The sequence below is a fragment of the Oryx dammah genome, unplaced genomic scaffold (assembly GCF_014754425.2).
Source record: "Oryx dammah isolate SB20612 unplaced genomic scaffold, SCBI_Odam_1.1 HiC_scaffold_27, whole genome shotgun sequence".
In the NCBI taxonomy this organism is placed as follows: domain Eukaryota; kingdom Metazoa; phylum Chordata; class Mammalia; order Artiodactyla; family Bovidae; genus Oryx; species Oryx dammah.
Window position 1 is genome coordinate 99,810,894 of NW_024070211.1, and position 25,496 is coordinate 99,836,389.

Sequence of the window (25,496 nt, forward strand, 5' to 3'; positions counted from 1 at the left end):
CCAGATGACCTTGGCCTATAGTTAGCTCACACAATCAGCTGTGGCTGGCTTCCAAAGTAGCAGCGACAGCAGCTGACAGGTTTGGAAATATATTTTCTTCTCTGTCAAGAAAAAGGGCTCATAAGGAATACATTTCCCAAATGGCTACTCTTTCTGGTTTGACCTAAGGGGTTCTATGGCGGAAAATACGCCCAGGGTTTCTGTAAAGCCATTTAAAAAATTAATCACTTTTCTCTTGAGTCAAAAAATACCTTGAACCTCTTGAGTAACTCAGGAGAATTCAGTGTAAGTTCTACCCCTGGAAAATAGGTCAAAGACATGCTTGCTGGTATGCTTTAGTTCTTACTGAACACCTCCCTGCTCTGCATAGCACAATAAATATAAATTAGAATATAAGAATTCTAAGGGAAGGAATCTAAGCTTAACAGAGTAGAAGTCAATGTCCTCTTTTGGGATCTGAAGTTGGATTACAAGAATCTAGCTTTGAGATTCTCGGCTGAAAAAGTTTTGGCAATCACTTAAAGTTCATGTCAAAACATCTGGTGGTAAGTTTGCTTTAGTGTATGGTAACTGGGGATAATATTTCAAGACTGCAATAATGTTTTTTGTTTGTAAATTGAGCTTTAGTTTCTGTATTTCATCCAGGAAACACTAGAGGGTGTACATCAGATAGAGGAAAACAGCTGCCTTGGGAATGAACAGGACTGAAGAGGAGAGATGGCTTGGGAAGCAAGATATTTCTACATTTCACTGAGGCACAGAATTTTACTTCGGTAGACACTAATATTTATACTATCAAAAAGCAACTTGATGTTTGAAACCCAGACTCGAAAACTTTAATGATGATCTGCTGAGCCTGTTCAGAATCCAAAACTGTAAGGAACCACCATTACTCTCTGACCAGAATGTATATTCTGTTCATTTTGGACATCTTGAAAGCCAATATGATACAGCTCTATCTGTGAGTCTTTAATTTTAGAGGACACGCTATTTGGATTTTCACAGATACTAGATTTTTTTATAGCACTGATACTCATATCCCCAAGTGCTTGAAGTGAATAGTAATGATACAAAAGTGAACAGTAATGACACCAGGCATTTTCAGGCACTTGTGGGAATACAGTGTGCTCTTTGAAGATATGCTAGATTGGAGGCTTTTCCCCCTTCATTTCATCCATAGTTTTCATGAATTAGCTCTACATGTAAACACCATTTTACAATGCTGAAACATTGAAGTTAACTGGCTGCCAAGATGTAGTGCACGTGTCAGTAAGAACTATTTTCTTGCTTAAATTTCCAGTTCCATAGTTCCTTTGTACCTCTCGCAGATGCCAAAAGAGCTACTGAGGGCTAGAGTCAAATCACCTATTTTAAAAACAATGTTAACAACTAATTACTCTAATCAGAAACAAATATCTTAAGCTTCTGAAGAGACAAATCAACTGAATGTTATAATATTTTAATGAATGATGAACTGATAATTCTATGAAATATCATCCTTAAACCATCGCAGACTCCTGAAGCACAACTGTTAAAAAGCGTGTGTGAATTCCAATATAAGAAACATCACAATAAAGCATGCTAAGTTAAGAAGGACTTTCCCTTTAACAAACCATGGGGTCAGCCTTACCTGGACATTAATATCAAGAGAATAGAAATAACATTATGAACTTTCTAAGGCAGCGTCTGCTCAAAACAATCAAATACACTGACAAGGACAGTTTAGCTCCGGAATTTGGGATTGGCTTTTGTTAGTCATGCATTATCCTACTTACCTCCGAGGACAGACCTTTAAATTTCAGAAAGTGTTGAGATGCATTACTGTACCCGTTATCAAAAGTCTTTGGCAGAAATATCATTTATCCTTGTGGTAATGAACAGATTTATAACATTCTGGTGTCACCATTCCTGAAAAAGCACATTGATTTGAATGCTTCTTCCACAAACCTAGTGAATAGTTCACGAAGGCACATGGGTGTAGAATACTATGGAGAGATATTGCTGGTGAATGACAGAACGTCTGGTTGATTTACAGGAAACCCCAAGTGCGCGTATGAATAGGTTAGGTTTAGATTGACGAGCAAATGTGTAACCAGACTTCTGGCTGACAAATGGTAGAGCTATGCCAGCACATTAGCCACTCTGGAGAGAGACCAAAAGTAAGGCAGGAGGATCAGGTTCATTCCATAAAGGATATTCAAACCTCATGGATGGCAGGGTGGCTGGGATACTAAGCACATATAGATTTTAATGCCCCAAAATAGAACTGGGCAAATTTAGAGTTGAACTGGCACCCAAGCTGAAGACCAAACTCCTATCAAATTTCCCTGTGTTGACTCACAGACATAGAGACCAGACTTGTGGTTGCTAAGGGGGTAGGCAGATGGAGGAGGGGAGGACTGGAAGTTTGGGGTTAGCAGATGCAATCTATTATATATGGAACAGATAAACAGTAAGGTTCTACTATATAGCACAGGGAGCTGTATTCAATATCCTGTAATAAACCATAATGGAAAATGAAAAAGAATATATAAATCACTTTTCTGTACACCAGAAGATAACACTGTATTGTAAATCCACTATGCTTCAATAAAAAATAAACTAAAAAATTTTTTCTATATTGTGTGTATTTATATTTACACTCCTTCAGAAAGATTGTGGTATTTTTCGAGATGAGTCATATTTTATTGGCAGGCTTAGTTTAAAGTCGCTAGCCTCTAGAAATGGCTGGTTTGGGTAAACTAGAAAATAAAAACTGATGAATCAGTATCACAAATGGTGCCAAGCACCAAATGGTTTAGATTGGATTTGATTTATTCTGGTTGGGCACAAAAGAGTTCAGACATAGCCATACAGCTCTTGTGAAGAAGGATGAAGCATCTGGACCACATTCTTCCTCCGTAGCTGAGCTGACTATTCAGGGCTTTGGGTATGCCTTCAAGAACAGCAGTAGGATTGTAGGGGCAGACCCGGTTCATTGAGTCCCTGTGGCCTGTCCAACACTTTTGAGGTCATTATATCATTTAATTCTTCCCACCCCACTGTGGGGCTGGGTTTATGATCTGGCTTTATAGATGACCCTGACGTTCAGAGAGGTGACTTGCCCAGGGTCACACACTAGCCAGTGACAGTTCAGATTTAGACTCTGGTCTGACTCCAAAGCACTTAACATCATGCTACACCACTTCCTGAACGTCTGAAGAACAGTTCTGGTGGTGGTCCGGCAGATCACAAGCCCTGTCATATTTGTGTAGAAGCCAGATGCAATGGACATGAACTTGGGAAAACTCCTGGAAATGGTGAGGGAAAGGGAAGCCTGATGTGCTGTAGTCCATGTGGTTGCAAAGAGTTGGACATGACTTGGCAACCAAAGAACAACAACAGAGCTGCAGAGAGCCAGGGGCCTTGGGGCTGAATTCTGACTGCATTATTTCCTAGCTGTGTGATCTCAAAAAAAAATCCTACCCTCTCTGAACTGTCTCCTGTGTATATCTTGTGGGTGGTACTGTTCATTTCTAACTCTCTGTGATCCCATGAGCCTTCAAGGGGCTTTTGCTTCCCTGTAATTGAGGTCAATATTCATTCTTTTGCTCTTTAGGTGAGCTCAGGTGTGAGGAAACATTTCTATTTGAAATTCAAGGACTGAGTTAATTTCTGCCCTAGAGAGGTTATTCCTTCTCTGCAAAAGTCATTTCCTCTGTGGGTTGCCCCAACACAGGCTAGCATCCATTTCCCGAGTGGACAACTCCACTGTATGCTGAGCGTGGTGCTGTTTCCAAGTGAGGCATAGAAAGGCCTGTAGGACATGCTGGAAACCCAAAATGATATTTTATAATGTTATTACAAAGGAAAACCACTAAAGATGTCTCTCATCTGAAGGCAATAAATATTACTTCCTGTGGGTCAGAGAACCAAATATTCATGGAGTTGCCTCTTTTGAATGCTTTTCTTCTATTTCTATAAATTAACGAGGTTTTATTTATTGTATCCCCTCCTTATGCTTAACTCACAATGATAATGCTGATGAACTTTCACTGAAATCTTTTTTCTACAATGAAAATGTCCCTGCACACTCCTTGTTGGGCTTGCCACCCATTTTCCTGTTGATAGAAACATACGCACTAGCTCCCCTGCCATGAGCAGTCACCACTCGCTGCTCACTGCTTGGCATTCTTCAGGATCAAGTGACATAAGCCCAGCTGTATGTGGGGAGCAGTGCTGGAAAATTCCTTTGATGTTGTGCCTTGTGACACTCAATGACTAAATCTAAGCTTTTGCTATTTGACCAAATGCCAAATGTGGTAGATCCTGAATATCTATGATCTTACAGATGGCTGGGTGAAAAAATAAGAATAGACCATCAGAAAAAAGTATTTCAAACTATTTTGCAGTGCTAATTAAGCACTTTGATTAATTGGAGAGTTGGTTGAAACACGTATTCTAGGTAATTAGGAGCTAAGGCATAACGCTTAAGAAATTCACTTACTATATACAGTGTCATATATGTATAAGGTATTAGAAATGCAAAAAGGGGCAAAAGTCCATATAGTGGTTTTATTCAAAGCATCTTCTGGTTTTATTTTGCCCATTATTGTTGGAAATCTTGTCCTATTTCTTTCTAGTCCTTTTTAATGCTTATTTTTCTTGGTACAAATGATTCTGCATATAATCACACAAAATGTGTATTTTGAATCCATTTCTATTCATTTAACACTATAAGAATTTAAGCATCTTCTAAGCATCTAAATTTCATTATTTACTTAAAATTTAGGTTGTTTCCACTTGCTTTCCATGACAAAAATATACTATGAAAAAATACCTTTATGCATGAAGATTCCCCCCTCTTTTTTTTTATATTTTCAATGACAAACTCATATGCAGAATAATTGGATCAAAGAAAATAGCATTATCTACTCAGTGTTATCAGTATGCGTTGCACCTACTTTCCAAAGGAGCTATACCAATCTATGCTTGCATATACCAATCAATGCTTGCATTGTTTGACTCTAAGTCTCTCCTTACTATCTCCGTAATCATTGGGCTTCTATTTGTTCACATTTTTTGCCTTTATAACAGGAAAAATACTTTTGAATAAAAAATAAATGTAACACCCATTATGTACTGAATTCACATAACAACCTTGCAAAGTCAACAGCCTGCAGATGAACAGGTACCAGGAAAGATTAAATGGCTTGCCAAGTGGGTACAATATTACCAGAGCTGGAACTTGATCTTGCCTCTTTTGAGTATAGACCTACTGTGTGCTTCATTCTACTACAACTGTCCCTTAAATAACCAGGTAGATCTGGGCTAATGCGACCTCCAAGAGAAGCTTGGAGAGGCTCCGTGGTTGGTGTGTACAATGATGGAATTGATTCCAAATGGCTTTGTTCCCTTAAAAACAAAACATTATCTGAAGGAGAGTGAGGTTTTGATTAATTTCTGCCTGCTGTTTCACCCTCCCACATGCACATTAAAGAGATTAAACAAGAAGAAGAATGTTTTCAATAGTGCCCAAGTGTTGGAATATTTTAACTAAACTCAGATATACACGAGTAACATCAGTGGAGGTTGTTCATGTGTATATGAGACAGAATGTGGCCTTTTGACTTCAGTCTATTAAACACAAGGACATTCATAGTTAAAATTCCACTCTTAGCTCTCCAGGCAAGATAGGTATGGCCCTGGCCACAATACATGAAGGGCAAGGCTGCCACAAGGCCCAGGAATCTGTTTGCATCATAGAGTAGGGCAGGCAAATCTCAGTAAATCAAGGTCTCACCTTCATTCTTCAAAAAGCCCGCTGGATGAAAGTGTGTGCTTCATCCTTTAATGTGAGAAATCTGGTTTTGCTGGAGCATGGTGTGTGGAGAAAATGACAAATGCTTCCTGGTAGGAGGGAGTTTGCATGCCCCAGGTACCCACTGGGAAAGTCATCTGGGAAAAATAATTTGGGATCATGTGGCCTTTCTATTCTTTGCAGGAGTGAAAAGAAGGAAAACCTAGTTGGGAGGCCAGAGTCATGGAACATGGCGGCATCTGCCAGCCTTGCTTGGCTCCACCGAGTGTGCCTCTGGGCAGAGTACTTGCCTTTTGCTTCAGCCAGAGGCTCCTGGGCTTAGAAGGTCCCCTGTGAGTGGAGCAGGAGGCTGAACAGTGAAGTTTAGAAAAACTCAGGAATGAGCTCACCTTACTTAGATTACAAAATCCCATTAATTTCTACTCAGACCACAACTGAATGGACTTTAAAAACAAAGCTCAGGAACTTCCCCAGTGGTCTAGTGGTTGGAATTCACTTTCCAATGCAGGGGACATGGGTTTGACCCTTGGTCAGGGAACTAAGATCCCACATACTAGAGGGCAACAAGAGAAGCCCCCGGGCCACAATGAAGACCCAGCGCAGTATAAAAAAAATTTTTTTAAAATAAACTAAAAATAAAAATATACATTTAAAAAATGACAGCAAATTCCCAGTATCTAAGTCACAAAGCTAACAACTCTGAATGTGGGTAGCAGAGAGAATATCTTGTCACCATCACAGACTCCTTTGGATAATTGCGAAGAAGGATGGCTTCTTCAAGCATTCAGATAATCTCTCCTTTAGGGGCTTCTCTAGGGAGATGAAGCTGGTTGGTGCATCCTTCAGTGCTGAGAAGGCGATTTAGAATCACAGCTGGTAAAGAATCTGCCTGCAACGCAGGAGACTTCAATTCCTGGGTCAGGAAGATCCCCTGGAGAAGGCAACAGCTACCCACTCCAGTATTCTGGCCTGGAGAATTCCATGGACAGAGGAGCCTGCAGACTACAGTCCTTAAGGTCTCAAAGAATCAGATACGACTGAGCGACTTGCACTCAGTGTCTTTAAGGAGAAAAGCTGGGAACAGCAGGATGCCTTTGTAGGAATGCAGAGAAATGAACAGCTCTCCGGGTCCCAGGTTCCGTGACCAGATTTTAATTTTAATCAGTGAGGAATCCTGAAAAAAACAATAACAGAAAACAGCTGGGAAGCAGCATTGATTTCAAAGTCATGACAGTGACATTCACTCCATCAACGTATTTTCATAGCCCCTGCCTGAAAGACCAGGTAATAAATATGCATATTGTCCAGAGCTCTGCCTGGAGCTGGGTTCTTGTTTTGTTGGTGGCATTTAAGAGAAGGCGTGCTGAGCTGAGTGCCAGGGGCATTTTCCTGTAGTCTACTCTAAACGGCTATTTTCTCTGACGTGACTAGGCTGTTTTCTGTCACCTCCAAATATTAAACAGTATGATAGCATTGTTTCCAAGGTTTGTGGCCTCTGTGACAGTCAAGCGTGCAGGAAGATGCAGGCGGGGGTTGGAGGAGAGGATTGACTGCTTACGCCCCGGGCCAGGCCAGAAGGCGGAGCCGGAGAGGAGCCACTCTCCTCCTGTCTCCTGTTTTATTTGGAAGGCTTTCCTCTGCGTTTTTACTACTGGGTGGTCCTTGGGCCTCCCACCACATTCCAAATATTTCCAGCCTCTCTGAGAGGTGGCCGCTCTTCCTCAGGAGCCGACCCCCTGGCTCGGGCGGGAGGCTGGGTGGCATTGGCGGGCCCTCGGGCACAGCATTCCTTTTTTGTGCTCTCCCCCTTGTCTGGCTTTGAAGTCAGCTGGAACAAGAGAGAATTGTGAGCCTGAAGTTCTAAGATTTCCGGTACAGTGGGTTTTTCTTCTGCAGCCCTTTATGCTGGAATGCTCAGTGGTGTCCAACTTTTTGGATGACTCACCTGAATCAGTACAAGACATTAAGTAGATTCTCCCAACACTGTTATTTATTTATGGCTAGGCATGTACCATTGAACTAATACCCTGTTTCTTAAAAACGTACAGAGAATGCTTTGTTTTCTTGAAGGCACAAAAATCCTTTTTTCCCTTCCTTTGCTATTAACGGGCTTCTCAGGTGGCACTAGTGGGAAAGAACACAGCTGCCAACACTGGAGAGGTAAGAGAGGTGGGTTCAATCCCTGGGTCGGGAAGATCTCCTGGAGGAGGGCATGGCAACCCACTCCGGTATTCTTGCCTAGAGAATCCCATGGACAGAGGAGCCTGGCAGCCTACACAGTCCCCGGGCTCACAAGAGTCCGACATGACTGAAGGAACTTAGTACAAATGCATGCTCTTAACACTGTATGCGGAGTCTATATTTCTATTCCTTAGTTGAAAAGCTTATGTTACCACTTGGTGATTTGATTCACATCATCTAAGCACAGTTTATTCTGATACTTGGTTAGTGACTATTGTATCTAAAAGCAATGCGTCACTGTGCAAGAAGTGAATTGTTGTCTGTAATTACTCCTTCCTGACAGGTTTGGGGCACATCTGCAAACTAGGCAAAGATTCTGTTGGAAGTTTATTAACAATTTTCCTTTTTTTTTTTTTTTTGGCTTCAACCAATTGCTCTCATAATCTAGTGAAAAAGTACTCTCCATTGCCCAAACCCAGAGAAAGTGAAAAGACAAGGAAGCCTTGTCGAAGCACTATTTTTGTAGATAGATCTATCAATAGATAGAGATATGTTCAAAGGTCTCTAAAATTATAATTTAAAATGTTTTTAAATAATTTTTTAACTCCCACTTCCAAGTTTTTTAAATGGGTATTTATCCGAATTTTTAACAGAGAAAACATGGTTTTCAGAAATGATTTATACAATGATGGAATATTGTATATATAAATATAAATATTCATTTCCAGCGTGTTCTCTCCAAAGCATGAATTTCTTTTTCTGAGCAGTCACTTTCTTATTCCCTGGTAGGAGGGTTTATCAGTGTTTCCTGGGCTCCACGGATTTGGGGTCTTCATTTACGCAGACTTCACCACTAGGCTGCATATTCCAACAGCTTCTTGTCACCAAAGGAAGTTTCAGAAAATGTCTTTCACACAGTAAGATGGCAGGATGAACTGTCCTGGTCTGTGTCTGTTGGGTGACATTGTGTTTTAGGAGAAAACCATGCAAACCACTGGGAACAAGTGGATCGGTCTGAGCTCCTAGTAGTAACTGCTGGTGCACGTGAATGGAGTAATTGAAGTGAGTTCAATAAAGATAATCTCTTATATTTATTATATTATGTTCCAATATAATAAAAGCAAAAGGAAACCAGCCAGCAACAGCAGGGAGCCCTTTCTCTGTTCCCCTAAGCCTGGAGTCCGGGGAGGAAGCAGTGACGCAAGCCAGGGAGAGAACTTCAGCTCTAGCACAGGGAGTTGTGGTCTGCACTGTGATTTCAGTAGACGAACTATGTTAGTTTGCCCAGAATGCCCTAACAAAGGAATACAGTTGGGCAGTTTAAGCAATGGAAGTTCATTTTCCGACAATTCTAGAGCCTAGAAGTCTGAGATCAAGATGCTGGCAGGGCTGGCTTTTCTGAGGCATCTCTGCTTGCTTTATAGATGGCTCTCTTCTCCCCGTGTCTTCACATGGTCTTCCCTTTGTGCACACATCTGTGTGTCCACATCTCTTCTTCTTATAAGGACATCAGTCATATCTGACTAGGGCCCACCCTATGACATCCCAAGTCGCTTCAGTCAAGTCTGACTCTTTGTGACCCCCATGCACTATAGCCCACCAGGCTCCTCTGCCCATGGGATTCTCCAGGTAAGAATACTGGAGTGGCTTGTTATTTCCTCCTGCAGGGGATCTTCCTGACCCAGGAGTCAAACCCATGTCTCTTGTATTGGCAGGCGGGTTATTTACCACCCTCTTTTTAACTTTATTATCTCTTGAGGAGTGATTTAGTCACTTGAGTTGTGGTCAGCTCTTTGTGACCCCATGAACTATATATCCCGTCAGGCTCCTCTGCCCCTAGGATTTTCTAGGCAAGAATACTAGAGTGGGTTGCCATTTCTTTCTCCAGGGGATCTTCCCCATCCAGGGAATGAACCTGGGTCTCCTACATTGCAGGTGGATTCTTTACCAACTGGGCCACGAGGGAAGCCCCAGTTACTTCGCTAAAGGCCATATTTGTAAATACTTGCTGAGGTCCTGGGGCTCAGGCCTTCAAGTTTGGATTTAGGTGGGTACATAATTCAACCCCTGCATCAGGATATGGCAACACACTTCAGTATTCTTGCCTGGAGAATCCCATGGACAGAGGAGCCTGGCAGGCTACAGTCCATAGGGTCACATGGGATAGGACACGACTGAAGCAACTTAGCATGCACACATGCACAGTTCTACCCATGATGCTGACACTGTCAATCTGTGGGCCGCCAGGAAGAAGCACGCGCAACAAAACTTGACCAGTCTTCCCTCCAGCCCACTGGATGCAGGTGGCTCACACTGGCCAACCCTAGATAGAAGCCGGAAGCAAGGGAGACTGTGTGATGCCACGCTGAAGGTCAGTCTCATAAAATACAGAGAGTTACAAGGAGTAATCTGGAGGAGCAAACAGTGCTGAACTTAGAACACAGATTTCATTGATCTATAGAGTTATAAATAATTTAACAAAGAAGCAAAGAAGCTAGACAAATCAGTGTATTTGACTTTGTGGATTGCAAAAGAGATGTTGGTTTCAGAGAACGGCTGTTAGGAGGTTTGGCTTTGTGGAAATAGTTTGAAAATCTTGCATAGCACTAGTCCTCATGAGAATTAGAAAAAGACATCCCTGTGGGCAGACACGTTGGAGGAAAAAAGACTTCAACTGGATTGAGTGGTTGTTTTGGTGAGCTTGTCATTTATCCTCCTCAGTCAAACACTCCCTGCATTGCTCTGCGCAGCCACCCTTACCACGGACTCCGATTCAGAGCCTATGTGCCCTGGGCCCCTCATGCCAGCCCCTCATCATGAAGAACTGGAAGGATGAATTTTGATTTCCACTCTTGCTACACCCTGCAAAGTGGCAGCCTTCTAGTTCACATGGGAAGAATCATTAAGCTATAGAAAAAAATTCAAATCTATCCACTGGCTGTTTTATTAAATCAAGTCTCCTTTGCTGGCAGTTTCTGGCTGACTTGAACTTATTTGGTGGATGTTCCATCTAATGGGAGCCTTTAGTGTCATTTAGATAATTGTTCCTTGTTAGCACACTGGTCACCCCATTTTAAGAGTTTGGGATTACTAATAAACATGAAATTTGCATATAATCATTGGATTTTATTACCCATAAGGCAGAATATAGTGTACAATGAAAAAGCTGTGCTCTGCACAACTCCAGGGGGTGCCATTGACACAGTCATTGTAGATTTATATGGTTATTTTGACAATTTTCTGGCAGATGATGATACAGAGTTCTAAGAACTGGGTACCTCCTGCATCTCCAGTTGTTACAGAGTTGCTGGTTGGGGAAAGGGAAGGACCCAGTGAAGACTAAGATGTGGTCCAAACTTCTCCATACAGTGAAGAGGAGGAAACCTGGGTGCCCCCCTCAGCCTCGGCTTCAGAATAATGCCCCGACGCATCACCTCCACCTGCACTGCTTCCCCTCACCCCCGCTGCCCACTCGCCTCCCTCTCAAGTGCTATCTGTGATTGGGGAGTGAAAGGTCCGGAAAAAGAACACACCACTCCCCACACAGGTGGTGGCACATGAGACTTCTGCAGCTTTTCTTTGTGCTGGAAGGGCTGAGACTTGGAGAGAACCGTGAGAGCCACTGGCCAGCCAGGACAGGAGGAGAATTGCTGAGGCTGAGGAGAGGGACCCAGTGGGAACTGGGGTGGAGGGTGATGAGGGCTGGCCCAGCAGCAGCCTGGTGTGTACATCTGAGGCACTGGGATACCCTAAGGAGGAATGACATCCTTGCTTAGTTAAGCCTTGTTCCTTCTTTTCAAGAGAAAGGAGGGGAGCTGTTTTTTAGTGTTCACAGCTGAGAAGCCAACACAGCTCTACATGGGGCGCTGTAGTGGTTCTATCTTGACCGTCACCTTCCAAGTCCTGTGAGGGCTAGACCCCTCGGCAATGGGTCCTCATCCTCCCTGACCTTTGCCAGTAATCACCTCTCACCCCATGGACTCTTACTCGTAGTTCTTGCTTTTTGTCTTATTTTAAATCTCAAGTAGAAGTATTCTTTGCATGAAAGACAGAGCTATTTAATCTAATCTCAGGGTCAGTGATGACCACTTTGAAAACATTTTGGCATTATCCTGTAAGGCTGAAGCTAGGCATAACCCATGATCCACCAACTCTACTCCTGGGCATATATGTGTTTAGTAGCTCAGTGGTGTCCACCTCTTTCTGACTGTTTGGACAGTAGCCTGCTAGGCTCTTCTGTCCATGGGATTTTTTCAGGCAACAATACTAGATTGGGTTGCCATTTCCTCCTTCAGGGGATCGTCCTGATCCAGGGATCAAACCCGCATCTCCTGTGTCTTCTACATTGCAGGCAGATTCTTTACCCACTGAACCATCAGGGAAGCTGGGCATATATACCTTGCAGAGATACAGGCACAGTGGCACTGAGCATTTTCATCATAGCATGTTCAGAATAGCCAAGAGCTCCCATGTCTATCAAAAATAAAACAGATACTCTGGTATATTTATATAATGAAATACTCTGTAATGATAAAAATAAGCAAGTTGCAGCTAAGCAAAAATGCATGATTAAGTCTTCAAGATATAACATTCAGCAAACATGTCAGATACAACAAAATATTGAATGTACAATTCCATTTATACACAATTCAAATAAAGACAAAACTTAACATTTTAGGGAAGCATATTTAGGTGATATAATCATAAAGAAAACTGAGAACATGAACAATATAGTCTGTGTAGTGTTACCTGGGCTTCCCAGGTGGTTCAATGGTAAAGAACCCCCTTGCCAATGCAGGAGACCCGGGTTCGATCCCTGGGTTGGGAAGATCCCCTGGAGAAGGAAATGGCAAACCACCCAGGATTCTTGCCTAGGAAATCCCATGGACAGAGGAGCCTGATGGGCTACAGTCCATGGGGTCCCAGAGTTGGACACAACTTAGCAACTAACCAACAAGTGTTACCTGATAAGCTGAAGGAGGGTTTGATGACTGTCAGGAGGCACCATGGTGGGGGGTGGCCAAGGGAAGGGGCTGAGTTCTGTTTCTCAGGCCGAGTGGTGGTTGAGGGTACTCATTTTGCTGTGAGAGTCTGAGCTGTACATCTATGGCTTTGCACTTCTCTTAGCTTATTTCACAGTTGTAAAATAGTCCAAAAGAAGGCAGTTATTTATTGCCTAATTATTCTCAGGGAGTTTAGGTACTGAGTTGAATAAAGGCGAAATAGAAGTTGTCCAGGTCGGGGAGGCTATCCTAGGGGTGAGAGGAGAAGGGGTAAAGGTGCAGAGTAAAGAAAGTGTCTGAGATTTTAAAGTTCAAGTTGGAAGTGTGGCTGGAGGTGAGACCCCAGAGATGGTAGAAATGAGGTTGTGAGGGAGCCAGGCATTTCGACTTGGTGGGCTGTGGAAGAATCTCAAGCAGAAGAATGAAATTTCAAGAAGAGGAGGCCTGTCAACAGTGGTAAGTGCAGGCAGGATCATTCAGATCAGGATTGAAAGTCCTCTGACTCCTGTCCCGCTGGGATGAGAACAGTGCAGTGGAGAGCTGGGGCAGACCCCAGGCCACAGTAGGATGAGGTGGGAGCCGAGACTGGAAGTAGAGACCATCACCCTGGCCAACGCTGCTGGAAGGGCCAATTGGAGAAAAAGAAATGAGATGGTTTAGATTGGTGAATTCACTCTTTCTCCATGACCATAAAAGGTGGTAGTTCTTCTTTTTGTTCTCAAAAACTCAAGAGTATTTGTTTCAGAGACTTCAGAATTAACTCATGGGTAATGAGATGATTCACCTTTAAGAAATTATTCTGGTGGTTTGTGATGTTGGACTGGATTCACTATTGAAGCGCTGGAAAAATGCCTGGGGAAATCAGGGGGTTGCTGCACTGGACTTTCTACAGGATGGTGGATTTGGGGCCTCAGAGATGCCAACTCAGTGTGGGCGTCTTAGAAGTCTCTCCCTCCCCAATGTACTGCACACCGAATTTGGTGGCTGAGAGCTTGTGAGAAACCAGCTGTTCACCAGGTCCTCAGGGACAGCTTGGAGGTCAGTAATGTCAATCACTGAAATTCATCTTATCTTCCTTTTCTCTCCTCTGGTCAAACTGTCTAATATTAGTTTTCCTACCTAAGACCCTTTTTTTAAAAAAAAAACCAAAAACTGATTTTCTGGTTGGTAGGTAGATTATGATGATTTTTTTAAATTACTTATTTTAATTGGAGGATAATTGCTCTATAATATTGGGTTGGTTTCTGTCACACATTAACCCTAAGTCACGATTTTCTTCTTCCTCTCTTTCTCTTCTTTCTGCCATCCTCTAGTGTCTCTCTGTATGTCTCCTTTGTGGCTTTTCCACTGGTGTGCTGCAGTCCATGGGGTGGCAAAGAGTCAGACACAACTTGGGGACTAAACAAGTACAACAACAAAAACAATTTTCCTGTTCGTCAACTTTCTGTCTCAAGCCTTTTACCATGTTCCATCTGACAGCGGGAGGAAAGCAGATGTCACTGGGGCAAATTTAGGGCATCACAGAGGCCCCCTTCCCCTGGAGAGCGCTCACCCTCTACGGCAGAATGACAATGCCTATCCCCACAATGTTGGTTCTTTCTCCCTCTGGGCAGAGTAGAAGAACCAACTTCCTTCCCACCACCGACTCCCAGGCAGAGGGAGGTGTGACAGCCTGAGCAGGAGGGCAAGGCTGAGGCACCTGTCTGGCCGAGAGGGTGTCAGAGATGGGAGGTTGGTCACACACTGGGGATCCGATCGGATGAGTACGTGTATCAGGGAGTTGGAAGCCAGGTTCCTTGATGTCAGAAAAGAGGCTTACAAATAAGGGAAAATGAATGCTGTCATGTTGGATTAGACTTGGAGGTCTGGATGTGTAGACGTATGTTTTTCAATATGTAGAGATTACGGAGTAAATGCAGATGTAAATGTGTTGCACACCTACACACACACACACACACACACACTCTTTAACCCTATTCACTGATGCAGCTGGAGAACACTGACTTATCAGTAGCAAAGAGAATATCTAGTACCCAAATCTTACCTTTCAAACGCCATTCTCTGCTAAAAGGAACTGGGAGTCTCTGGAGAAATGGCTGAATCCAGGACTGGAACAGGGAGAGGTCAAGGTGAACTTGGCACATCTGGTGGAGCCAGCAAGCAAGAAAATGCTCGAAGAATCACGAGGACCCATCTTTAAAAACACATAAGCTGGCTTGCAGGAGTTAGAGCTCCCACTTGCCAAGTTAGGGACAATTTGAGCATCAAAACGAGTGACGACTGTAATGGATTAGAACTCACTGAACAAAAGAAAACCCTGAATCCATACTCAGAGAAATAAATCAATGGATAAATTCAAGTTTGAGGAAGTTTAGCATATTGACATGTTTCAAAATATCTCCCCACAAACTAATTATTAATTGCAAAGTGGGAAGTAGTACCTTTACAGGGGAGACACCTGGGAGACACCACTTTAACTAAGTGATCAAAGGGAAGATCATCAATAATGAGACAAATTGTCATGCACCTCCCAGACGGATGCAGTGAGGAGAACACAGCTCCATTTTGGTGATATTCCTGGCAAAGGGGAAGAACCACACAGATCCATCCAGCAAACCAATCTGAGGACATTCTGCAAAATAACTCGCCTGGGATCTTCAGTTGGGTCCAAATCACAGAAGTCAACTAAAGACCGAGGAGATATTTCAGACTGAAGGAAACTAAAGGAACACAGATGACTAAAGTCAAGGCATGATTTCAAATTGGATCTTTTTACTACAAAGGCATTACTGGAATACTTAGTGATGTATCAGCAAGACTTTCCTTATTCTGCTGGTCGTACTGTGATCATGCAGGAGAATATCCTTGTGTGTAGAGGGTCATGGAGCATTGGGTTGATAATTTGCTTTTTAAAAAAATAATGTCTATTTATTTTTGGTTGTACTGGGTCTTTGCTGCTCTGTGTGAGCTTTCTCTAGTTGCAACAAACAGGGTTGCCCTCTAGTTGTGGTGTGCTGGCTTCTCTTGGTGCAGAGCATGAGCTCCAGGGCACATGGGCTCCGTAGCTGTGGTGCATAGGCATAGTTGCTCTGCAGCATGTGGGATCTTCCCGGGTCAGGGATCAAACCTGGGTCTCCTGCATCAGCAGGGGGATTCTCTACCACTGAGCCACCAGAGAAGCCCCGATAATCTGCTTTTGAGTAAGTCAGGATAAAAGCTTTTTGGTACTGTACTTGCAATTTTTATGTTTCAAAAAAGTTTTTTTTTGAAATTAAGAAACAAATTCAATGGCACCACCACTTCGGGGAAAAAGAGACAGATGTGATAAGGTAAACACAAGATTCCCACTGAGAAAACATGAGAAATTTTGTGTTCGTGGGGGGCCGCACAAGGCTGTACTTCGATGTCCTCCGAGTTCCCTATGCTCCCTCCTCAGCTCTCAAGGGTTCTTTGATGAAAAACTAGAAAAGTAGTATTGAGTCTTTGGAAAGTTTCAGTATTAGGTAATGGAACATGCCATGATCCTGCTTCCCGGCTCTCAGGCTTTGCCACTGAGGAGCAGCCAGTGCCTGCCCAAACCAGCCCATCCAGCCACTCCCCGCTGGGTGGGTGGGGTGGGGAGCACTGCTTTTGGTAGAAGGAAGAAACAAGGAAGAAATGGGCATAGGGCCTCAGGCATCACGGGGAGTGCTCAGTAAGAGGCAGGATGACTTGGGGCCAGCACCTTTTTTTCCACCGAGGGGCTGAATGTGGAGAAAGGAGCACTTGGAACATGTGCTGTTGCAAAACGGAGATTTGTCTTTCAGGAGCAGAGCAATTGGCTTGGTGAGAGCGGTGAAATACACTGCATAAGAACATTTGAGAAGACACCTACTTGAGAACATTCATTTTGCGTCTACAGCCTTCCAGAGTCACTTTCAAGGACTGGTGCTTTGGGATGCTGGCCTTGGCCTTCATTGAGGGGCCCTACCTGAAACCACCTTGGGAAAATGTGATTGCATTGGCACAGAAAGGCGGTGGAAAACCCTGCCCAGTGCTTCCTTCAGGCGTTCCTTCTAAATCTAGTAAATACCTTTTCCCAGAGGATCTGGTAGTCTTGTACTCTTCAACTAGATGTGTGTACCTTTCTTCCTTTTCACTCTGGCTGCCAGGAAACTCAAAATCATTGACTTTCAACTATAGGGATGATGGAGGCCTTTTGGCTCGCAGAGCTACATCCTACGCTCTCCTCTCTTTCACAGTTAACATCCCAAGCTCTGATTTTTACATTTGTTTTGCTGTGTTTCTGGTAAGTTGTTTCAAACCTTTGTAAAAATAAAAGTTTGTAAAACAAACAGAGACAGAAGAATCACTGGGAGAGTGAAAGTTGAGGGAAACAAAATCTTCTCTATAAAACTGAGTTAAACATTAGGAAGAAAATCATGCCTATAGCAAGAACAGAAGTTTTTTTTTTTTTTTTTTTTTAATTTATTTGGCTGCACTATATCTCAGCTGTGGCACTGGAGAGCTTCATTGCCTCATGTACGATCTTTGTGGTAGCATGTGGGATCTAGTTCCCTGACCAGGGATCGAACCTGGGCCCCCTGCATTGGGAGCCAAGAGTCTTAGCCACTGGACCACCAGGGAAGTCCCAAGAACAGAAGTTCCTTTGGTTATTTATTAGGCGAGGAGGCCAGGAATAATACACATAACTTTATTCTGCATATGTCAAAGCAACGTGTAACAAAGTGGATACGATGAGACTGCTGGCTAGATATCTGTGAAGAAAGTAAAAAGTATGAGTTCTCAAGACAACAATGGACATGGGAGGGATGGCTAGAAAACCACACAGGTGATTGCAAATCCACAGTCTTGTGTGTGCAGAATACTTGACCAAGGCGGGTAAAAGAAGATGACACTATTAGGAAACATATTACACTTCACTGTTGACCACAAAACAAAGCATGATGATACTTTCTTGTTACACATCCCAAGACTTTCAGAGCAGGAGTGACGGAAAGTCCACACTTAGGACATCTGCTCCCAGTCTCACCCTGCAAGGCCAGAGCTACAACAGACTTCGCTTGTCTGCCTGACAATTTCATGTCAGAAGGCAGAGGAACTAGGGCGGAAATGGCTGCTTTGGAGTAAATTCTTATCAGTGAAAAAGGAACTAACTGGTTGGTAATGTGAAAATGACAAGAATCTCAGGAGAGCAAGTTTATGTGCTCATAGAACTCCCAAAGCTCTTTATTTAGATCACACTTTGGTTACTCCTCCTTGAAACAGTGTCACTTACAGGAATGTCCCTTGGGGACTGGGACAACGTCATGTTATCTTTGTGTCTTCTGATGTCTGGTGCAGTCCTTTTTAATGCAAGAAATTAATCGAATGCACTAAATTGCAATATAATGAACATAGCTATTTGCATAATTTCAGGATAACCTGACAAGATTCTTTTGAAACGTTTCCCCCGATTATAGAATGTTTTTATTGTAGACAACTAGAAGAATTTGGAAAAGTATGAGAAAATACAAACTTTCCCTAGTTTTTTCATGCATATGTAAGCACTTGGAAACACCTCCTTCTCATCTTTTCTAAATACTGCTTCATAATTAAGATCATACTGTATCTACAGTTCTGTGCCTGAATTCTATTTACCTTATATTGTTTTTTAAAAAAACCTTTAAAAACAGTATAATTTTTGACTGTGTTGGCTCTCCATTGCTTTTTTGCTGGCATTCTCTAGTCACAGCGAGCAGGGACTGCTCTTGGTTGGAGGGCGTGGGCTTCCCATTACGGTGGCTTCTCTTGTTGTAGAGCATCGGCTCTAGGGTGTGTGGGCTTCAGTATGTAGCACAAAGGCTCAGTAGTTGTAATTCATGGGCTTAGTTGCTCCACAGGCATGTGGAATCTTCCTGGACCAGGGATTGAACCTGTGTCCCCTGCATCAGCAGGTGGGTTTTTATTCACTGTGCCACCAGGGACGTTGTTTAGATTCTGTATTTCATGCCTTGAAAATGTTTTCATTTAAAAATGACTATAGCATGTCTTTATTCGAATCAATCGCCGTGACATAAACAAAACAAAACCCAAGCTTTAATTGGCTGCAAGCTTTAAGAACTGAGATGTCAAGAAGGAAATGATTTCATCTGCAACAGAGGGACAGAGTTTTCCTGGGGTTCTGGATTTTATCCCGAGTCACTGTGGTCCATCTGGAGGGTGAGCTGCCGGTGTGGAGTGTGGAGCCAGAGCTAATGAGGGACAGTTAAGGCTGCAAGGAGTGTTTAACCCAGAGATCTGTGAAGCCAGAAATGTCCACATTTGAGGGATGACTGACTTGTCTCATTTTTTAAGATTTTTAAAGCAAATGCCATACATTAAAATAGACTTTTTTGGGTGTACAGCACTATGAATTTTAGCACATAAATAGATTTGGGTAACCACCACCATCAGGATAGAAACAGGTTCTTCCTCTTGCAGACTCTCCCATGCTGTCCCTTCATGGCCACAGCCTCCTGTCCCCATTAACTCTGGCAATCACTGACATGTCCTCTGTCACTATGCTTTTTTCAGAAATGGGAATGACGGACTTAACTCTGTGGCATCTGTTGGCAGAACTAAGGCTGATTGATAGGTAGAAATTAACAAAGATGCAAACTTGACTTTTTAAGCAAGTTAGAGAGCTGGTCCAAAAAGATACAGGAAGCCAAGAAAGGTGGGAAGTGCCCCGTACCTGTACGTATTCAAGCAGAAGTGATTTCAGGAATCCTAGAGGGTAGGAGATACCTGTAGTCTCCTTTATGATATGTATCTTGTGTAAATGAGCAGTGGAATAACCTAGATCAAATCTCAAAACACAATAATAATAAAATGGAGCAATAGCATTAGAGCTTGTATTTAATCCAAAGCCACCTGTTTTCAATTCTGAGCAGCCCGGAGACCTGCCAGCACTTTCTTGCACTTGGAGTCATAAGGTCTGGCAAGGTTTTTGGCTCCCTCCCTGACTCCAGCTTCCTTGAATCTTAAAAGTCATGTAAGTTACTTGCCAGTCTCAGCAACAATGCTCTCAGAAGGGAGCTGCCAGCATTGGGCAACACTTCTTACCATTAACCCCCAGTTCAAGAAGCCTGTAATCCCCAACGGTGTGCACACCTCAATTTCCACCAGCGGCGCCCTCTCTGAGGCCAGGGTCTCCTGCCTTCGGATCTCACATATGCAGGTGAAGAGTGACAAAGTCCTCCCTCTAGTGGCTTAAGTGGGAACACTCCCGGGCCCTGTTAAGATCCCGAGCATCCCGTCGGGAGACAATCTGGAGCCGTTCCACAGGACTTAAATTCCATTGCCTGGCCAAGATCACCCACAGGAAGAATGGGCGCCCAGCACCACCCCCGAGCTGTGCGCCGGACGCCCTGGGCATCGCCCTGCAGCCTGCCCAGGCTGCCCAGTGGGGGCGCCAGTGTCCCCCTACTCCCTTGCTTATCTCATCACATTGCTATTCAAGGGGAAGAAACTGCTCGGCTTTTCTTTAACTCTGGCTCTGAGATTTCCTTCTTCACCTACTTGTCATCTTCTGAAGCTTTTCGTGCATTGTGGGAGGAGGGTGGTGGTGACTAGTCTGTGATCTTTATCCAAGGCCCCTGGATCTTCTCCTTTTTGGCTATTTCGGTGGAATGAGGCTATTGCGGTCTCATTTGAACATTTTTCAGCCCCTGCTCAGGCTGGGAGGCATGGCCTTTCCGTGTGATTTTTTAAGCAGCATTTATGAAATTTGAGAGGAGGTGGAATGCAGGCTCCAATGGATATATCCTGCTCCACTGCCCTTGAAAGGCATGGGAGGAAACGGGGCTCCGATCCACCACTGCTCTCTCATTTTGGCCCATAAAGAGGGAAGGAGGCACACCAGTGAGCTGCTGCCAGTTTCCTCCCTGCCTTCCAAGGCAAGAATTCCACCCCGCTGCTTGGACCCTGGCCCCTGATGATGGCCCGAGGAACCTGGGGTTAATCCCCAGGGGTGCTGCAGGTCCTCTTTCTATGTGTGAGCGATAGCTCCTTTTTTACTCATCAGCAATCTGGCTTGCTCAGCCCTGTTGCTCAGATAGAAAAGGTGCTCTGAAAAAGCATTTATCAGTTTCTGTATGAATGACAGCCCTTGGGTGTCCCAGGACTCCAATGACATGAGCCATCTTAAAATAATAAAAATGAGGTTAACAAAACCTAAGGAGCCCAGTAGTATTTTTTTCCTGTCTCTGGCCGGTGGTCCTATGAAGAAGCATGGGGACACCAAGGATGTGACAGAACATGAGATCACACTGTTTACATTCTTGGTAGCTTGCCTTCATCTCAATGAGGCCACACTTTGCTCCTGTCCCGACATCTTCCCCTCTGATGCACTGGTTATCATCAGAGAACCTGGCTTCCTTTACTCAAGGAGCCAGAAGAGTACTGGGGCTTTCTCGGCTCTGGCAAGTGAAGTGCTCTAAACCTCTTGTATTTAATTCACATATCACATTGCATTGGAGGCAGACAGAAATGGGAGGCTACGGATATTTTTCTTGCCCATTCCTTTCAGCAGGACAGAGTCACTGGGCAGCAGAAAAAGAAACCTTTATAACTACAGTAAAATATTTCATTTACCTTGGGTAAAAGTCAAGCTCTTATACTAAGAGTCTCTCATAAAGCATGTCAGCGTGGGAAAGAGTCATGTCTTTCCTCCATGAATGTTGCACAGAGCCTCCTACTGGGCACAGCCAAATGAGGTCACTAAAGGAGGCCCAAGTCATCAAGGCAGGGGTAAGACCACCTTGAAATCCTTACCTGTGAACCTGCTTATCAAACGGTGACAGTTTTTGTTCTGCCCCCCTTAAGGGCAATGACAGCACCACAGTCAAAAGGTAGCAGGAAGGAAGGAGGAGAGGGATATGGTTCTTTGACTTTTAAGGACAGACCAAAGGTGGAATTTGCCGAGGGGAAACGTGGTGAGCTAATGGTTGTCCTTGCGTCCATGAACTGAAATAGCCAGAAGTGAGACTGTGGGATGGGTTTTCCAATTTTTTCAAAGGAAATGTATTTTGAATACGTATTGAATCTAAAATAATTTTCAACTCAATTTCCAACCAATTCACTGAACTGAAGGAAGAGATCAGAAATGAAATGAAATTCTGATATACATTTAATCTAACCTAAAAAGAAACTGACAGGAAAAATAAAATTTCAGATGTTTTTTATTCAAAGGTTTTCAAAAGAAATAAAACAGAAAAAAGCTAACAATCTGATCAAATGTACAGTTCAAAAATGTCTTTTGGCGTTTAACAACAAGTCCTAGGAAAGAAAACTACAGAGTTATCTTGAACCGGACAAATAAGTTACCACTGGCAAGTTTGTGGCACTAGTAAAACAAAAATAAAAAATTAACTCTCTTGATCATATAGATATCTCTATGAAAATCTTTTTTTTTTCAATCTGTACAAAAGGTCTTTCTTCATAAATTAATTTTTTTATAATTTAATGGCTGTCTACTATGTGATGTTTAACTGATTTTTTTTTTCTTTTTTTATGTACAGAGGTTATGTTTCCCAAATCTTACCCAGACGAGTATGGCACTTAGTTCAGACATTTCTAGCAGCAGATTTTCCCTCCTCTCTAACTGAGCTATCAAATTTCTGTCTTAACTAATGCAAAAATATCAAGTAGTGAGAGACCCAGGTTTATAACGTACTAGGTACAAAGAGGGTGCTGCGTTCGGTCTGGACTTTCACAAAGCAGTAATATTCCAGGGAGCATAGAACCAATAATACCACAACTTTAAAAAAAGGAAACAAAAACAAAAACAAAACACATTTCTCTTATGACTATGTAATTTTCACTAGAATCTACACTTCTCAGAGCAGCAAGGACTTTTGAAACTATGAAATGTCACTGACATCTATAATCAAATACAAGCATAAATTTTAAGAACTAAAAAATACTCGAAAGAAATAACTGCTTAGGCCTAGCTCCTGAGCTAGGAAGGATTTGGTCTGTGGAAACAGGGAGGGCCAGCAACCTGTCCCAGCACAAAAGAAAATAGACTCTGAGGTAGATAACTGATCACACACAGTTGACCAGACAAGTACACAGTTTTGGAAGACAACTTAATTTACCATTGCTTTTCAAACATATGCAATTGTCTTAATAAAAGAGCTTTAATAACAGTGAATTATCTTCTAGGTACTAAAGTAGAAATAACTGTGTATTTATGAATCAGGAATTTCATAGTTTCAAAATTGGTTTTTCTTTACACTGAACACTTGTAGTGATGATGTAAAGTGTGGCACTGCTTGGATCCAAATCTTCCTTCATGCTTTTTTGTTTGTGTGTGTCCATACATCAATTAAAATTAGAAAACCTAAATGCAAAGGTACAAAAAAGGCACATTCTCCTAACCGCAAACTGGTCCGGCAAAAATAAAGAGCACAGAAGATGTGATGCTGAGACTAGTTGGAGCTACTGGTTACTGGCTCTTCGGTCTTTGGTGAAGTTACCTTTAAAAGTGCCAAGTAATTTTTATTTCTCAAATTTACGTAATAGAGAGAGCTAGTAGCCAATCATTTTGCTTCTATTCATATCTCAGCTTTATGTTTGAAGATAAATCCTTACTTTTAGCTTTTGCCATTTAGTTGCAATAGCAACATTTTTTTCCCCTCGGTTTGCCAGATCTCAGGCGTCATTCTCATTCTAAAGCACTATCATTAGTATAAAGGAAGGACAAAACATTCGGTGACTCCCCTCCCCCACCCCCCCCCCCCCTGCCCCAACGCTACCTACACTAAATCTAGAACATCAAGTTAGTTTTTTTTTTTTTTCCTGAAAAAAGGCAAAAAAGACTTTACATTGCATCATACAGCAGATATCCTAAATCAGTCAAACTATCAGAGGAAACTGTTGGCGCACAGCCTTACAAACAATTCACCCTATTAAAAGTTCCCCAGTCAGAAAATGTGTTTCACACAAAACAGTTTTCCCTTCTTGCATTTCACTACCTTACACATTATGTGAAAAATCATTAAAAACACCTACTACATATTTAAAAAAGCCAAAATTTCAGCAACTTTTATTGACTACCTTTTAAAAGCCCTATGCTGCTGTTTTACAAGGCATAATAGACCAGCCCATTTGGTCAAAGCATTCTACATCATTAGTTTGAACTAACTTTTACTGAAACAGCTACAGCATCAAAAGAGTTAAGGCAAATTGGAATTCATAGAAAAGGATAAGACACTTCACACGACGTGGGAAGGAAAACGGAAAGCTAAGAAAAGAGACACTGGCGGTAACACTCTCACTGCAAGCACAGAACACCAGGGGTGAAGTCGGACTATTTAAACGTCAGAAAGCCCATTTCATACAGCGGAAAAAAAACACAAAACGAAATACAAAATGAACAAAACCACAAGAATCCGGTCATGCACTTGAGTAAGTCTTCATGGTCTTTGTGCATACCCAGAGAATTGAAGTTTTCTTTTCTTTTTTTTTTTTCCCTTTTTTCTTTTTTTTTCTTTTTTTTTTTGCATCATAACATTTGATAAAAATCTTTTGTTTTTTTTTTTTTTTGCTTATTTTTTTGTTTTTTTGTTTTTTACTAAAATAAACCTGTTCAGGGGGAACAGCTACTAGATGAATTTAAGGGTTTTATGCACCTTATAGAACTTATAGCAAAAATAGTTTTAGTTGATTTCATTATAAATAACGTTTTCAAGAACCTGTGCAAAACTGTCAATAATTTCCTAAAGCACAATTGATCAGAAAAATCCATGATTGTTCAGCCTTCACAACCTTCTTCATATAAGAACACCCTTCTGTACATCTGGAAGAGAAAAATATAAAAAACAAATGCTCTTGTAACAGTTGGTGTAACAGACCATTGAGCTTTGTCATCTCTTTCTTGCTTTAAAGACATATATGTTTGAGAAAGGATCTGCTCATCACTGGTGGTAGGACAGTAAATGCAAATTCTGGAACTGAGGGTCACTTTCTATGTCCTGAGTCCACCTTTCAAATCTGAGGCCTGCAACATACTTCACCAGGGCAATCTAGAAACCCCACACAGTTGTTCAATGTAATCTGCATGGCAGAGGGACAAGTTTTGAGATATGTGGTTCAAGTGAGAGTGGGGAAAGCAATCTATCAATCTAAGGATACTCACATTTGATTCTGCCAAGATATTGCTAGTCTTGTAATGCTAGACTAAGCAAAATCTTACACTGTTTTTCCTTCAGTCTGTGAGCATTAAAATAATAGGATATATACATATGTAGGTATATACTCTCTCTCACACACACATATCTATCATCTATATATAAAAATGTAGGACAAATTTGGTACCTGGTATTCTCTGATTATGTTACTGATTTTGGAGGCAGATAGGGAAGGAGAGACAGCAAACACCCATTTGACTTCAATATAAGGCACTGTGTTCTTTTTGGACAGAATACTTAATTTACAAGACCACAAAATCACTGATTTTAAGATTTCAGTAACAGTGGATTCCCCTG

At 42.4% G+C, this 25,496-nt stretch overlaps 2 protein-coding genes and 1 non-coding gene across 20 annotated transcripts in view; all 3 read right to left on the reverse strand.

Moving 5' to 3' along the window:
* The window catches only part of ITGB6 (integrin subunit beta 6), a 141,982-nt gene extending 139,991 nt beyond the window's left edge, over nt 1-1,991 (reverse strand). For all 6 annotated transcript variants that reach the window (XM_040229197.1, XM_040229195.1, XM_040229196.1 and 3 more), the window contains exon 1: nt 1,776-1,991. The gene's annotated coding sequence lies outside the window, so the exon portion shown is untranslated. The remainder of the gene's footprint in view (nt 1-1,775) is intronic.
* Nucleotides 1,992-17,537: 15,546 nt separating this feature from the next.
* TRNAG-CCC lies at nt 17,538-17,610 on the reverse strand. Its single transcript has one exon. It is a non-coding gene; the product is annotated as a tRNA-Gly (tRNA).
* Nucleotides 17,611-22,169: 4,559 nt separating this feature from the next.
* The window catches only part of RBMS1 (RNA binding motif single stranded interacting protein 1), a 221,469-nt gene continuing 218,142 nt past the window's right edge, over nt 22,170-25,496 (reverse strand). For 10 of the 13 annotated variants that reach the window (XM_040229217.1, XM_040229211.1, XM_040229207.1 and 7 more), the window contains one exon: nt 22,170-24,808. The gene's annotated coding sequence lies outside the window, so the exon portion shown is untranslated. The remainder of the gene's footprint in view (nt 24,809-25,496) is intronic. The other 3 variants (XM_040229214.1, XM_040229215.1, XM_040229216.1) reach the window with 1 other exon arrangement.